Source organism: Bombina bombina, chromosome 2 (assembly GCF_027579735.1).
Source record: "Bombina bombina isolate aBomBom1 chromosome 2, aBomBom1.pri, whole genome shotgun sequence".
Classification (NCBI taxonomy): domain Eukaryota; kingdom Metazoa; phylum Chordata; class Amphibia; order Anura; family Bombinatoridae; genus Bombina; species Bombina bombina.
In genome coordinates, this window is record NC_069500.1 from 495,666,570 (window position 1) to 495,684,390 (window position 17,821).

At 38.1% G+C, this 17,821-nt stretch overlaps 1 long non-coding RNA gene across 1 annotated transcript in view; it reads left to right on the forward strand.

Moving 5' to 3' along the window:
* LOC128647850 (uncharacterized) overlaps positions 1–17,821 on the forward strand; it is a 47,825-nt gene continuing 30,004 nt past the window's right edge. Inside the window, exon 1 of the long non-coding RNA XR_008400435.1 lies at positions 1–185. This is a non-coding gene — a long non-coding RNA (uncharacterized LOC128647850). The remainder of the gene's footprint in view (positions 186–17,821) is intronic.

A 17,821-nucleotide genomic window follows, 5' to 3' on the forward strand; every position in this document is an offset into this window, starting at 1 on the left:
CACTGACCTGCTGCTCTGTGGCTCTCATCATTCCCCCTTGGCCTCCTGTCTTGCTCCAGCTGCCCCATATCTCTTGTAAGGAGTCCTCTGCTTCTCCTGGGAAAGTGCTCCGGAAAACACTAGTAATTGGTTGCAATGGGGCTCGTCAGTCAGAATTACAGTCAGCATAAGAAGGTGCTTAGATTGTAAGTTCTCTGAGTCAATAAGTATAAGACTGTACAGGAGGGAAAACATACTCTTTAGAAGAGTAGTAACTCATACCATGTACTTATTTTGTCAATTATATTTTAATTTAAAAAATACAAGCTCTATTCGTTAGACCAGTAATGTTGGCATTACTGACCATAGATAACTATAAAGTCAATTACAATCCTTTAGAAAATCTTATCAAATGATTTATTTAGAAAAATCCCCATAGACATTAGTGGTGAATTGTAGAAAAATCATTAGAATAAAAAAAATTCTAAACATCTATGATTGACCCCTATGTGTTTAACACCAGCAAATGGGTTACATTCTGGGATACAGTCACACTCAGAACCTGTAAGTACTGCAGTGATTGGCAGGTCATGCACTTGCCATTCCCAATTGGCTCACTGATGGTTTCCTGTTTGTGAGCTGCAACGCTTGTGGCTTTCAAACTGAGCTTTACCTGCATGTTTAACTCCTTTCATGGGTTAAACACATAGGTATCTAGCATTAGTAATTCAGTCAGTAATTCTTATTAATAGAGCATGCACTTGTTACATGATAAAGTCCTTTTCAGCTAATCAGGGTAACATAGCAGAGGTCAACCATAGCATTTCCTCTCTAGATTTATGTCCATGAATATAAACGTGCATTGCACTCACAGCATAGGTAGTCTCACAAAATAAAGAGGACCATAATTATTCAGAACTATTTATTTCTTTATGAGAAACAAATGATCAGGTTACAGATAAGACGCCTGAAGACATGGGGGCCAATTTATCAATGTCTGTCCAACATGATACGCTGTAATTCTTGTGAACTGCTTGTGCAATGCCGCCCCTGCAGATTCGCAACCAATCGGCCGCTAGCAGGGGGTGTCAATCAGCCCGATCATATAGGATCGGGCGGATTGCAGACCACAGCCTCAGAGCCGGTGGACCAATTATGGAGCAGCAGAAACAGGGGCATCGAGGTCCATTTGGAGCTTGATAATTTGGCCCCATTCATTTTGTGAGGACCTTTATTCTTGATAGGCTGCAGATTTGTCCTCACATAAATATGAACTGTAAGCAAAAAAACAAAACAAGAACTTATAGGACTTTCTCATATTCCCTTTGATATTTATTACAAGGGTTGTTCAATCACTATTTAAACACAGGTCCTTGGTTTGGTTATTGCCCAGATAAATGATTTAATGGGAACCATTTCCACTTGGTCAGCAGCAGAGGGTAGGAAAAGAATAAGCTCAGCATTAACAGATGGCAGAGATGGTAAGATATCTTTATTACCTTACGCAAGGCCTTAGGTGCAGGCTTCAGAGGCCAGACAGGGAGAGTGCCAGAGGTGAATTTAAATGTGCAGGTTAACTGAGCTGGCCAGGAAACCATCTGTCGTTCTCTGTCTTAACAAATTGTAAAATAAATAAATAAAGTGGTTTTGGGGTCTGTCCTATGCGTGGGACTATTAGAAAATCTATAAACAGATGGCTGAGTGTCTGCTTACGTTAGACAGGTTTTTGTTAAAAGATAATATAGAATAGGGTGTGGTTATATGGTGTATAAAGGAGAGTTATGTAGGGAGGTTATGTGGAGCACAGGAAAGAATTATTTAAAGAGGTTACGTTGAGTATAAGGAAGAGTTATAGGGTCACATTAAGTTATAGGCAGAGTTAGATATAGGGATAGGATATATGAAGCAGTGGAGACGGTATAAGGAGAATGTTATGTGGTACAATAGAGTTATAGGAAATAGTCATTTTTACAGTAGGCAGGGAAATAGGGAGAGTTTACATGGGAGTTATAGGGGATTTACTGAGAAATAGGGAGTGTGACGCAATAGGAGGAGTTATAAGGAGATGTTTTATGGTACAAGAGGCGGAGTTATCAGGAAAGGTTATATGGAGTAGTATGAGGAGTAAAATGTAAATTATGCAGTAGTAGGAGTTACTAGGAGAGGTTGCATATAGCAATACAATTAGGATGAGATGTTATTTAGTACAACAGGAGTTGTTATATGAAGAGGTTATATAGTACAAGTAGATTTATATGGAGAGGGTATATGGTGCATTAAGCAGAGTTATATGAAGTAACAAAAGGGGTAAATTATGCATGAGCGAAAAGTTTTTTTTTGTCGGTAGTGTTTGCGCGTGTTAAGTTTTCCAATTGAATTACAAGTTGAATGTAAAAGCAAACGTTTAAGCGCTATCGCGTTTTACGCTAAAATGATTACGTGTCCTCAGACCTCGGTTAACTGTTTCACAAAACAAAAATGTATCACAAAACACATCAAAAATACATTACATAGAACAGTTACACTCATAATAACACAATCTAATAAAATTCTTAAAAACATATTACACAAAAAAATTATAAGGGCTCAAAGATAGGAGGTCTCAGGTGTTAGAGGGGAAAAAAGGGCTGCAAAGGGCTTTAACATTGAAATACATAGATATACATGTCTGATGAGCTTACTGTGTAATACATATACATGTCTGATGAGCTTACTGTGTAATACATATTCATGTCTGATGAGCTTACTGTGTAATACATACACACACATGTCTGATGAGCTTACTGTGTAATACATACATATACATGTCTGATGAGCTTACTGTGTAATACATATACATGTCTGATGAGCTTACTGTGTAATACATATACATGTCTGATGAGCTTACTGTGTAATACATACACATACATGTCTGATGAGCTTACTGTGTAATACATACACATACATGTCTGATGAGCTTACTGTGTAATACATACATATACATGTCTGATGAGCTTACTGTGTAATACATATACATGTCTGATCAGCTTACTGTGTAATACATACACATACATGTCTGATGAGCTTACTGTGTAATACATACATATACATGTCTGATGAGCTTACTGTGTAATACATAGATATACATGTCTGATGAGCTTACTGTGTAATACATACATATACATGTCTGATGAGCTTACTGTGTAATACATACACATACATGTCTGATGAGCTTACTGTGTAATACATACATATACATGTCTGATGAGCTTACTGTGTAATACATAGATATTCATGTCTGATGAGCTTACTGTGTAATACATAGATATACATGTCTGATGAGCTTACTATGTAATACATACACATACATGTCTGTTGAGCTTACTGTGTAATACATACATATACATGTCTGATGAGCTTACTGTGTAATACATAGATATTCATGTCTGATGAGCTTACTGTGTAATACATAGATATACATGTCTGATGAGCTTACTGTGTAATACATATACATACATGCCTGATGCGCTTACTGTGTAATACATAGATATACATGTCTGATGAGCTTACTGTGTAATACATAGATATACATGTCTGATGAGCTTACTGTGTAATACATATACATACATGTCTGATGCGCTTACTGTGTAATACATATACATGTCTGATGAGCTTACTGTGTAATACATATACATAAATGTCTGATGTGCTTACTGTGTAATACATATACATACATGTCTGATGAGCTTACTGTGTAATACATATACATGTCTGATGAGCTTACTATGTAATACATACACATACATGTCTGATGCGCTTACTGTGTAATACATATACATGTCTGATGAGCTTACTATGTAATACATACACATACATGTCTGATGAGCTTACTGTGTAATACATACACATACATGTCTAATGAGCTTACTCTGTAATACACACACATACATGTCTGATGCACTTACTGTGTAATACACATACATGTCTGATGAGCTTACTATGTAATACATATACATGTCTGATGAGCTTACTGTGTAATACATATACATGTCTGATGAGCTTACTGTGTAATACATACACATACATGTCTGATGAGCTTACTGTGTAATACACACATATACATGTCTGATGAGCTTACTGTGTAATACACACACATACATGTCTGATGAGCTTACTGTGTAATACATACATATACATGTCTGATGAGCTTACTGTGTAATACATACACATACATGTCTGATGAGCTTACTGTTTAATACATACATATACATGTCTGATGAGCTTACTTTGTAATACATACACATACATGTCTGATGAGCTTACTGTGTAATACATATACATACATGTCTGATGAGCTTACTGTGTAATACATACATATACATGTCTGATGAGCTTACTGTGTAATACATAGATATTCATGTCTGATGAGCTTACTGTGTAATACATAGATATACATGTCTGATGAGCTTACTGTGTAATACATACATATACATGTCTGATGAGCTTACTGTGTAATACATACACATACATGTCTGATGAGCTTACTGTGTAATACATACATATACATGTCTGATGAGCTTACTGTGTAATACATAGATATTCATGTCTGATGAGCTTACTGTGTAATACATAGATATACATGTCTGATGAGCTTACTATGTAATACATACACATACATGTCTGTTGAGCTTACTGTGTAATACATACATATACATGTCTGATGAGCTTACTGTGTAATACATAGATATTCATGTCTGATGAGCTTACTGTGTAATACATAGATATACATGTCTGATGAGCTTACTGTGTAATACATATACATACATGCCTGATGCGCTTACTGTGTAATACATAGATATACATGTCTGATGAGCTTACTGTGTAATACATAGATATACATGTCTGATGAGCTTACTGTGTAATACATATACATACATGTCTGATGCGCTTACTGTGTAATACATATACATGTCTGATGAGCTTACTGTGTAATACATATACATAAATGTCTGATGTGCTTACTGTGTAATACATATACATACATGTCTGATGAGCTTACTGTGTAATACATATACATGTCTGATGAGCTTACTATGTAATACATACACATACATGTCTGATGCGCTTACTGTGTAATACATATACATGTCTGATGAGCTTACTATGTAATACATACACATACATGTCTGATGAGCTTACTGTGTAATACATACACATACATGTCTAATGAGCTTACTCTGTAATACACACACATACATGTCTGATGCACTTACTGTGTAATACACATACATGTCTGATGAGCTTACTATGTAATACATATACATATCTGATGTGCTTACTGTGTAATACACACACATACATGTCTGATGAGCTTACTGTGTAATACATACACATACATGTCTGATGAGCTTACTGTGTAATACATACACATACATGTCTGATGAGCTTACTATGTAATACATACACATACATGTCTGATGCGCTTACTGTGTAATACACACACATACATGTCTGATGAGCTTACTGTGTAATACACACACATACATGTCTGATGCGCTTTCTGTGTAATACACACACATACATGTCTGATGAGCTTACTGTGTAATACACACACATACATGTCTGATGAGTTTACTGTGTAATACATAGATTTACATGTCTGATGCGCTTACTGTGTAATACAAACACATACATGTCTGATGAGCTTACTGTGTAATACATACATATACATGTCTGATGAGCTTACTTTGTAATACATACACATACATGTCTGATGAGCTTACTGTGTAATACACACACATACATGTCTGATGAGCTTACTGTGTAATACACACATATACATTTCTGATGAGCTTACTGTGTAATACATACACATACTTGTCTGATGAGCTTACTGTGTAATACATATACATACATGTCTGATGAGCTTACTGTGTAATACATACATATACATGTCTGATGAGCTTACTGTGTAATACATAGATATTCATGTCTGATGAGCTTACTGTGTAATACATAGATATACATGTCTGATGAGCTTACTGTGTAATACATACATATACATGTCTGATGAGCTTACTGTGTAATACATACACATACATGTCTGATGAGCTTACTGTGTAATACATAGATATACATGTCTGATGAGCTTACTATGTAATACATACACATACATGTCTGTTGAGCTTACTGTGTAATACATACATATACATGTCTGATGAGCTTACTGTGTAATACATAGATATTCATGTCTGATGAGCTTACTGTGTAATACATAGATATACATGTCTGATGAGCTTACTGTGTAATACATATACATACATGCCTGATGCGCTTACTGTGTAATACATAGATATACATGTCTGATGAGCTTACTGTGTAATACATAGATATACATGTCTAATGAGCTTACTGTGTAATACATATACATACATGTCTGATGCGCTTACTGTGTAATACATATACATGTCTGATGAGCTTACTGTGTAATACATATACATAAATGTCTGATGTGCTTACTGTGTAATACATATACATACATGTCTGATGAGCTTACTGTGTAATACATATACATGTCTGATGAGCTTACTATGTAATACATACACATACATGTTTGATGCGCTTACTGTGTAATACATATACATGTCTGATGAGCTTACTATGTAATACATACACATACATGTCTGATGAGCTTACTGTGTAATACATACACATACATGTCTGATGAGCTTACTGTGTAATACACACACATACATGTCTGATGCACTTACTGTGTAATACACATACATGTCTGATGAGCTTACTATGTAATACATATACATGTCTGATGTGCTTACTGTGTAATACACACACATACATGTCTGATGAGCTTACTGTGTAATACATACACATACATGTCTGATGAGCTTACTGTGTAATACATACACATACATGTCTGATGAGCTTACTATGTAATACATACACATACATGTCTGATGCGCTTACTGTGTAATACACACACATACATGTCTGATGAGCTTACTGTGTAATACACACACATACATGTCTGATGCGCTTTCTGTGTAATACACACACATACATGTCTGATGAGCTTACTGTGTAATACACACACATACATGTCTGATGAGTTTACTGTGTAATACATAGATATACATGTCTGATGCGCTTACTGTGTAATACACACACATACATGTCTGATGAGCTTACTATGTAATACATACATATACATGTCTGATGCACTTACTGTGTAATACACACATACATGTCTGATGAGCTTACTATGTAATACACACATTTACATGTCTGATGAGCTTACTGTGTAATACATAGATATACATGTCTGATGAGCTTACTGTGTAATACATAGATATACATGTCTGATGAGCTTACTGTGTAATACATATACATACATGTCTGATGAGCTTACTGTGTAATACATAGATATACATGTCTGATGAGCTTACTGTGTAATACATAGATATACATGTCTGATGAGCTTACTGTGTAATACATACACATACATGTCTGATGAGCTTACTGTGTAGTACATACACATGTCTGATGAGCTTACTATGTAATACATACACATACATGTCTGATGAGCTTACTGTGTAATACATACACATACATGTCTGATGAGCTTACTGTGTAATACATACACATACATGTCTGATGAGCTTACTGTGTAATACACACACATACATGTCTGATGCGTTTACTGTGTAATACATAGATATACATGTCTGATGAGCTTACTGTGTAATACATAGATATACATGTCTGATGAGCTTACTGTGTAATACATACACATACATGTCTGATGAGCTTACGGTGTAATACATACACATACATGTCTGATGAGCTTACTATGTAATACATACACATACTTGTCTGATGAGCTTACTGTGTAATACATATACATACATGTCTGATGAGCTTACTGTGTAATACATACACATACATGTCTGATGAGCTTACTGTGTAATACATACACATACATGTCTGATGAGCTTACTGTGTAATACATACACATACATGTCTGATGAGCTTACTGTGTAATACATATACATACATGTCTGATGAGCTTACTGTGTAATACATATACATACATGTCTGATGAGCTTACTATGTAATACATACACATACATGTCTGATGAGCTTACTGTGTACATAGATATACATGTCTGATGAGCTTACTGTGTAATACATAGATATTCATGTCTGATGAGCTTACTGTGTAATACATACACATACATGTCTGATGAGCTAACTGTGTAATACATACATATACATGTCTGATGAGCTTACTGTGTAATACATAGATATTCATGTCTGATGAGCTTACTGTGTAAAAAATAGATATACATGTCTGATGAGCTTACTGTGTAATACTTAGATATACATGTCTGATGAGCTTACTATGTAATACATACACATACATGTCTGTTGAGCTTACTGTGTAATACATACATATACATGTCTGATGAGCTTACTGTGTAATACATAGATATTCATGTCTGATGAGCTTACTGTGTAATACATATACATACATGCCTGATGCGCTTACTGTGTAATACATAGATATACATGTCTGATGCGCTTACTGTGTAATACATAGATATACATGTCTGATGAGCTTACTGTGTAATACATATACATACATGTCTGATGCGCTTACTGTGTAATACATATACATGTCTGATGAGCTTACTATGTAATACATACACATACATGTCTGATGCGCTTACTGTGTAATACATATACATGTCTGATGAGCTTACTGTGTAATACATACACATACATGTCTGATGAGCTTACTGTGTAATACATACATATACATGTCTGATGAGCTTACTTTGTAATACATACACATACATGTCTGATGAGCTTACTGTGTAATACACACACATACATGTCTGATGAGCTTACTGTGTAATACACACATATACATTTCTGATGAGCTTACTGTGTAATACATACACATACATGTCTGATGAGCTTACTGTGTAATACATATACATACATGTCTGATGAGCTTACTGTGTAATACATACATATACATGTCTGATGAGCTTACTGTGTAATACATAGATTTCTCCAACATAGGTGTGTCCGGTCCACGGCGTCATCCTTACTTGTGGGATATTCTCTTCCCCAACAGGAAATGGCAAAGAGCCCAGCAAAGCTGGTCACATGATCCCTCCTAGGCTCCGCCTACCCCAGTCATTCTCTTTGCCGTTGTACAGGCAACATCTCCACGGAGATGGCTTAGAGTTTTTTAGTGTTTAACTGTAGTTTTTATTATTCAATCAAGAGTTTGTTATTTTAAAATAGTGCTGGTATGTACTATTTACTCTGAAACAGAAAAGAGATGAAGATTTCTGTTTGTAAGAGGAAAATGATTTTAGCAACCGTTACTAAAATCGATGGCTGTTCCACACAGGACTGTTGAGAGGAATTAACTTCAGTTGGGGGAACAGTGAGCAGACTTTTGCTGCTTGAGGTATGACACATTCTAACAAGACGATGTAATGCTGGAAGCTGTCATTTTCCCTATGGGATCCGGTAAGCCATTTTTATTACAGAGTAAATAAGGGCTTCACAAGGGCTTGTTAAGACTGTAGACATTTTCTGGGCTAAATCGATTCATATATAACATATTTAGCCTTGAGGAATAATTTAATATGGGTATTTTTGTAAAATAATATCGGCAGGCACTGTTTTAGACACCTTATTCTCTAGGGGCTTTCCCTAATCATAGGCAGAGCCTCATTTTCGCGCCGGTATTGCGCACTTGTTTTTGAGAAGCATGACATGCAGTCGCATGTGTGAGGAGCTCTGATACATAAAAAAGACTTTCTGAAGGCGTCATTTGGTATCGTATTCCCCTTTGGGCTTGGTTGGGTCTCAGCAAAGCAGATACCAGGGACTGTAAAGGGGTTAAAGATAAAAACGGCTCCGGTTCCGTTATTTTAAGGGTTAAAGCTTCCAAATTTGGTGTGCAATACTTTTAAGGCTTTAAGACACTGTGGTGAAATTTTGGTGAATTTTGAACAATTCCTTCATACTTTTTCGCAATTGCAGTAATAAAGTGTGTTCAGTTTAAAATTTAAAGTGACAGTAACGGTTTTATTTTAAAACGTTTTTTGTACTTTGTTATCAAGTTTATGCCTGTTTAACATGTCTGAACTACCAGATAGACTGTGTTCTGAATGTGGGGAAGCCAAGGTTCCTTCTCATTTAAATAGATGTGATTTATGTGACACTGAAAATGATGCCCAAGATGATTCCTCAAGTGAGGGGAGTAAGCATGGTACTGCATCATTCCCTCCTTCGTCTACACCAGTCTTGCCCACTCAGGAGGCCCCTAGTACATCTAGCGCGCCAATACTCCTTACTATGCAACAATTAACGGCTGTAATGGATAATTCTATCAAAAACATTTTAGCCAAAATGCCCACTTATCAGCGTAAGCACGACTGCTCTGTTTTAGATACTGAAGAGCATGAGGACGCTGATGATAATGGTTCTGATATGCCCCTACACCAGTCTGAGGGGGCCAGGGAGGTTTTGTCTGAGGGAGAAATTTCAGATTCAGGGAAAATTTCTCAACAAGCTGAACCCGATGTGATTACATTTAAATTTAAGTTGGAACATCTCCGCGCTCTGCTTAAGGAGGTGTTATCCACTCTGGATGATTGTGAGAATTTGATCATCCCAGAGAAACTATGTAAAATGGACAAGTTCCTAGAGGTCCCGGGGCCCCCAGAAGCTTTTCCTATACCCAAGCGGGTGGCGGACATTGTAAATAAAGAATGGGAAAGGCCCGGTATACCTTTCGTCCCTCCCCCCATATTTAAAAAATTGTTTCCCATGGTCGACCCCAGAAAGGACTTATGGCAGACAGTCCCCAAGGTCGAGGGGGCGGTTTCTACTTTAAACAAACGCACCACTATACCCATAGAAGATAGTTGTGCTTTCAAAGATCCTATGGATAAAAAATTAGAAGGTTTGCTTAAAAAGATGTTTGTTCAGCAAGGTTACCTTCTACAACCAATTTCATGCATTGTCCCTGTCACTACAGCCGCGTGTTTCTGGTTCGATGAGCTAGAAAAGGCGATCGATAGTGATTCTCCTCCTTATGAGGAGATTATGGACAGAATCCATGCTCTCAAATTGGCTAATTCTTTCACCCTAGACGCCACTTTGCAATTGGCTAGGTTAGCGGCGAAAAATTCTGGGTTTGCTATTGTGGCGCGCAGAGCGCTTTGGTTGAAATCTTGGTCAGCGGATGCGTCTTCCAAGAACAAATTGCTTAACATTCCTTTCAAGGGGAAAACGCTGTTTGGCCCTGACTTGAAAGAGATTATCTCTGATATCACTGGGGGTAAGGGCCACGTCCTTCCTCAGGATAGGTCTTTCAAGGCCAAAAATAAACCTAATTTTCGTCCCTTTCGTAGAAACGGACCAGCCCCAAGTGCTACGTCCTCTAAGCAAGAGGGTAATACTTCTCAAGCCAAGCCAGCCTGGAGACCAATGCAAGGCTGGAACAAGGGAAAGCAGGCCAAGAAGCCTGCCACTGCTACCAAGACAGCATGAAATGTTGGCCCCCGATCCGGGACCGGATCTGGTGGGGGGCAGACTCTCTCTCTTCGCTCAGGCTTGGGCAAGAGATGTTCTGGATCCTTGGGCACTAGAAATAGTCTCCCAAGGTTATCTTCTGGAATTCAAGGGGCCTCCCCCAAGGGGGAGGTTCCACAGGTCTCAATTGTCTTCAAACCACATAAAGAGACAGGCATTCTTACATTGTGTAGAAGACCTGTTAAAAATGGGAGTGATTCATCCTGTTCCATTAGGAGAACAAGGGATGGGGTTCTACTCCAATCTGTTCGTAGTTCCCAAAAAAGAGGGAACGTTCAGACCAATCTTGGATCTCAAGATCCTAAACAAGTTTCTCAAGGTTCCATCGTTCAAAATGGAAACTATTCGAACAATTCTTCCTTCCATCCAGGAAGGTCAATTCATGACCACGGTGGATTTAAAGGATGCGTATCTACATATTCCTATCCACAAGGAACATCATCGGTTCCTAAGGTTCGCATTCCTGGACAAGCATTACCAGTTCGTGGCACTTCCTTTCGGATTAGCCACTGCTCCAAGGATTTTCACAAAGGTACTAGGGTCCCTTCTAGCGGTACTAAGACCAAGGGGCATTGCAGTAGTACCTTACTTGGACGACATTCTGATTCAAGCGTCGTCCCTTCCTCAAGCAAAGGCTCACACGGACATAGTCCTGGCCTTTCTCAGATCTCACGGATGGAAAGTGAACGTAGAAAAGAGTTCTCTATCTCCGTCAACAAGGGTTCCCTTCTTGGGAACAATAATAGACTCCTTAGAAATGAGGATTTTTCTGACAGAGGCCAGAAAAACAAAACTTCTAAACTCTTGTCAAACACTTCATTGCGTTCCTCTTCCTTCCATAGCGCAGTGCATGGAAGTAATAGGTTTGATGGTAGCGGCAATGGACATAGTTCCTTTTGCGCGCATTCATCTAAGACCATTACAACTGTGCATGCTCAGTCAGTGGAATGGGGACTATACAGACTTGTCTCCGACGATTCAAGTAAATCAGAGGACCAGAGACTCACTCCGTTGGTGGCTGTCCCTGGACAACCTGTCACAAGGGATGACCTTCCGCAGACCAGAGTGGGTCATTGTCACGACCGACGCCAGTCTGATGGGCTGGGGCGCGGTCTGGGGACCCCTGAAAGCTCAGGGTCTTTGGTCTCGGGAAGAATCTCTTCTACCGATAAATATTCTGGAACTGAGAGCGATATTCAATGCTCTCAAGGCTTGGCCTCAGCTAGCAAAGGCCAAGTTCATACGGTTTCAATCAGACAACATGACGACTGTTGCGTACATCAACCATCAGGGGGGAACAAGGAGTTCCCTGGCGATGGAAGAAGTGACCAAAATCATTCAATGGGCGGAGACTCACTCCTGCCACCTGTCTGCAATCCACATTCCAGGAGTGGAAAATTGGGAAGCGGATTTTCTGAGTCGTCAGACATTACATCCGGGGGAGTGGGAACTCCATCCGGAAATCTTTGCCCAAATTACTCAATTGTGGGGCATTCCAGACATGGATCTGATGGCCTCTCGTCAGAACTTCAAGGTTCCTTGCTACGGGTCCAGATCCAGGGATCCCAAGGCGACTCTAGTAGATGCACTAGTAGCACCTTGGACCTTCAAACTAGCTTATGTATTCCCGCCGTTTCCTCTCATCCCCAGGCTGGTAGCCAGGATCAATCAGGAGAGGGCGTCGGTGATCTTGATAGCTCCTGCGTGGCCACGCAGGACTTGGTATGCAGATCTGGTGAATATGTCATCGGCTCCACCATGGAAGCTACCTTTGAGACGAGACCTTCTTGTTCAAGGTCCGTTCGAACATCCGAATCTGGTCTCACTCCAGCTGACTGCTTGGAGATTGAACGCTTGATCTTATCAAAACGAGGGTTCTCAGATTCTGTTATTGATACTCTTGTTCAGGCCAGAAAGCCTGTAACTAGAAAAATTTACCACAAAATATGGAAAAAATATATCTGTTGGTGTGAATCTAAAGGATTCCCTTGGAACAAGGTAAAGATTCCTAAGATTCTATCCTTTCTTCAAGAAGGATTGGAGAAAGGATTATCGGCAAGTTCCTTGAAGGGACAGATTTCTGCCTTGTCTGTGTTACTTCACAAAAAGCTGGCAGCTGTGCCAGATGTTCAAGCCTTTGTTCAGGCTCTGGTTAGAATCAAGCCTGTTTACAAACCTTTGACTCCTCCTTGGAGTCTCAACTTAGTTCTTTCAGTTCTTCAGGGGGTTCCGTTTGAACCCTTGCATTCCGTTGATATTAAGTTATTATCTTGGAAAGTTTTGTTTTTGGTTGCAATTTCTTCTGCTAGAAGAGTTTCAGAATTATCTGCTCTGCAGTGTTCTCCTCCTTATCTGGTTTTCCATGCAGATAAGGTGGTTTTACGTACTAAACCTGGTTTTCTTCCGAAAGTTGTTTCTAACAAAAACATTAACCAGGAGATAGTCGTGCCTTCTTTGTGTCCGAACCAGTTTCAAAGAAGGAACGTTTGTTGCACAATTTGGATGTTGTTCGCGCTCTAAAATTCTATTTAGATGCTACAAAGGATTTTAGACAAACATCTTCCTTGTTTGTTGTTTATTCTGGTAAAAGGAGAGGTCAAAAAGCAACTTCTACCTCTCTCTCTTTTTGGATTAAAAGCATCATCAGATTGGCTTATGAGACTGCCGGACGGCAGCCTCCTGAAAGAATCACAGCTCATTCCACTAGGGCTGTGGCTTCCACATGGGCCTTCAAGAACGAGGCTTCTGTTGATCAGATATGTAGGGCAGCGACTTGGTCTTCACTGCACACTTTTACCAAATTTTACAAGTTTGATACTTTTGCTTCTTCTGAGGCTATTTTTGGGAGAAAGGTTTTGCAAACCGTGGTGCCTTCCATTTAGGTGACCTGATTTGCTCCCTCCCTTCATCCGTGTCCTAAAGCTTTGGTATTGGTTCCCACAAGTAAGGATGACGCCGTGGACCGGACACACCTATGTTGGAGAAAACAGAATTTATGTTTACCTGATAAATTACTTTCTCCAACGGTGTGTCCGGTCCACGGCCCGCCCTGGTTTTTTAATCAGGTCTGATAATTTATTTTCTTTAACTACAGTCACCACGGTATCATATGGTTTCTCCTATGCAAATATTCCTCCTTTACGTCGGTCGAATGACTGGGGTAGGCGGAGCCTAGGAGGGATCATGTGACCAGCTTTGCTGGGCTCTTTGCCATTTCCTGTTGGGGAAGAGAATATCCCACAAGTAAGGATGACGCCGTGGACCGGACACACCGTTGGAGAAAGTAATTTATCAGGTAAACATAAATTCTGTTATTCATGTCTGATGAGCTTACTGTGTAATACATAGATATACATGTCTGATGAGCTTACTGTGTAATACACACATATACATTTCTGATGAGCTTACTGTGTAATACATACACATACATGTCTGATGAGCTTACTGTGTAATACATACACATACATGTCTGATGAGCTTACTGTGTAATACATACACATACATGTCTGATGAGCTTACTGTGTAATACATACATATACATGTCTGATGAGCTTACTGTGTAATACATAGATATTCATGTCTGATGAGCTTACTGTGTAATACATAGATATACATGTCTGATGAGCTTACTATGTAATACATACACATACATGTCTGTTGAGCTTACTGTGTAATACATACATATACATGTCTGATGAGCTTACTGTGTAATACATAGATATTCATGTCTGATGAGCTTACTGTGTAATACATAGATATACATGTCTGATGAGCTTACTGTGTAATACATATACATACATGCCTGATGCGCTTACTGTGTAATACATAGATATATATGTCTGATGAGCTTACTGTGTAATACATAGATATACATGTCTGATGAGCTTACTGTGTAATACATATACATACATGTCTGATGCGCTTACTGTGTAATACATATACATGTCTGATGAGCTTACTGTGTAATACATATACATAAATGTCTGATGTGCTTACTGTGTAATACATATACATACATGTCTGATGAGCTTACTGTGTAATACATATACATGTCTGATGAGCTTACTATGTAATACATACACATACATGTCTGATGCGCTTACTGTGTAATACATATACATGTCTGATGAGCTTACTATGTAATACATACACATACATGTCTGATGAGCTTACTGTGTAATACATACACATACATGTCTAATGAGCTTACTCTGTAATACACACACATACATGTCTGATGCACTTACTGTGTAATACATATACATGTCTGATGTGCTTACTGTGTAATACACACACATACATGTCTGATGAGCTTACTGTGTAATACATACACATACATGTCTGATGAGCTTACTGTGTAATACATACACATACATGTCTGATGAGCTTACTATGTAATACACACACATACATGTCTGATGCGCTTACTGTGTAATACACACACATACATGTCTGATGAGCTTACTGTGTAATACACACACATACATGTCTGATGCGCTTTCTGTGTAATACACACACATACATGTCTGATGAGCTTACTGTGTAATACACACACATACATGTCTGATGAGTTTACTGTGTAATACATAGATTTACATGTCTGATGCGCTTACTGTGTAATACACACACATACATGTCTGATGAGCTTACTGTGTAATACATACATATACATGTCTGATGAGCTTACTTTGTAATACATACACATACATGTCTGATGAGCTTACTGTGTAATACACACACATACATGTCTGATGAGCTTACTGTGTAATACACACATATACATTTCTGATGAGCTTACTGTGTAATACATACACATACTTGTCTGATGAGCTTACTGTGTAATACATATACATACATGTCTGATGAGCTTACTGTGTAATACATACATATACATGTCTGATGAGCTTACTGTGTAATACATAGATATTCATGTCTGATGAGCTTACTGTGTAATACATAGATATACATGTCTGATGAGCTTACTGTGTAATACATACATATACATGTCTGATGAGCTTACTGTGTAATACATACACATACATGTCTGATGAGCTTACTGTGTAATACATACATATACATGTCTGATGAGCTTACTGTGTAATACATAGATATTCATGTCTGATGAGCTTACTGTGTAATACATAGATATACATGTCTGATGAGCTTACTGTGTAATACATACATATACATGTCTGATGAGCTTACTGTGTAATACATACACATACATGTCTGTTGAGCTTACTGTGTAATACATACATATACATGTCTGATGAGCTTACTGTGTAATACATAGATATTCATGTCTGATGAGCTTACTGTGTAATACATAGATATACATGTCTGATGAACTTACTGTGTAATACATATACATACATGCCTGATGCGCTTACTGTGTAATACATAGATATACATGTCTGATGAGCTTACTGTGTAATACACACACATACATGTCTGATGCACTTACTGTGTAATACACATACATGTCTGACGAGCTTACTATGTAATACATATACATGTCTGATGTGCTTACTGTGTAATACACACACATACATGTCTGATGAGCTTACTGTGTAATACATACACATACATGTCTGATGAGCTTACTGTGTAATACATACACATACATGTCTGGTGAGCTTACTATGTAATACATACACATACATGTCTGATGCGCTTACTGTGTAATACACACACATACATGTCTGATGAGCTTACTGTGTAATACACACACATACATGTCTGATGCGCTTTCTGTGTAATACACACACATACATGTCTGATGAGCTTACTGTGTAATACACACACATACATGTCTGATGAGTTTACTGTGTAATACATAGATATACATGTCTGATGCGCTTACTGTGTAATACACACACATACATGTCTGATGAGCTTACTGTGTAATACATAGATATACATGTCTGATGAGCTTACTATGTAATACATACATATACATGTCTGATGCACTTACTGTGTAATACACACATACATGTCTGATGAGCTTACTATGTAATACACACATTTACATGTCTGATGAGCTTACTGTGTAATACATAGATATACATGTCTGATGAGCTTACTGTGTAATACATAGATATACATGTCTGAAGAGCTTACTGTGTAATACATATACATACATGTCTGATGAGCTTACTGTGTAATACATAGATATACATGTCTGATGAGCTTACTGTGTAATACATAGATATACATGTCTGAT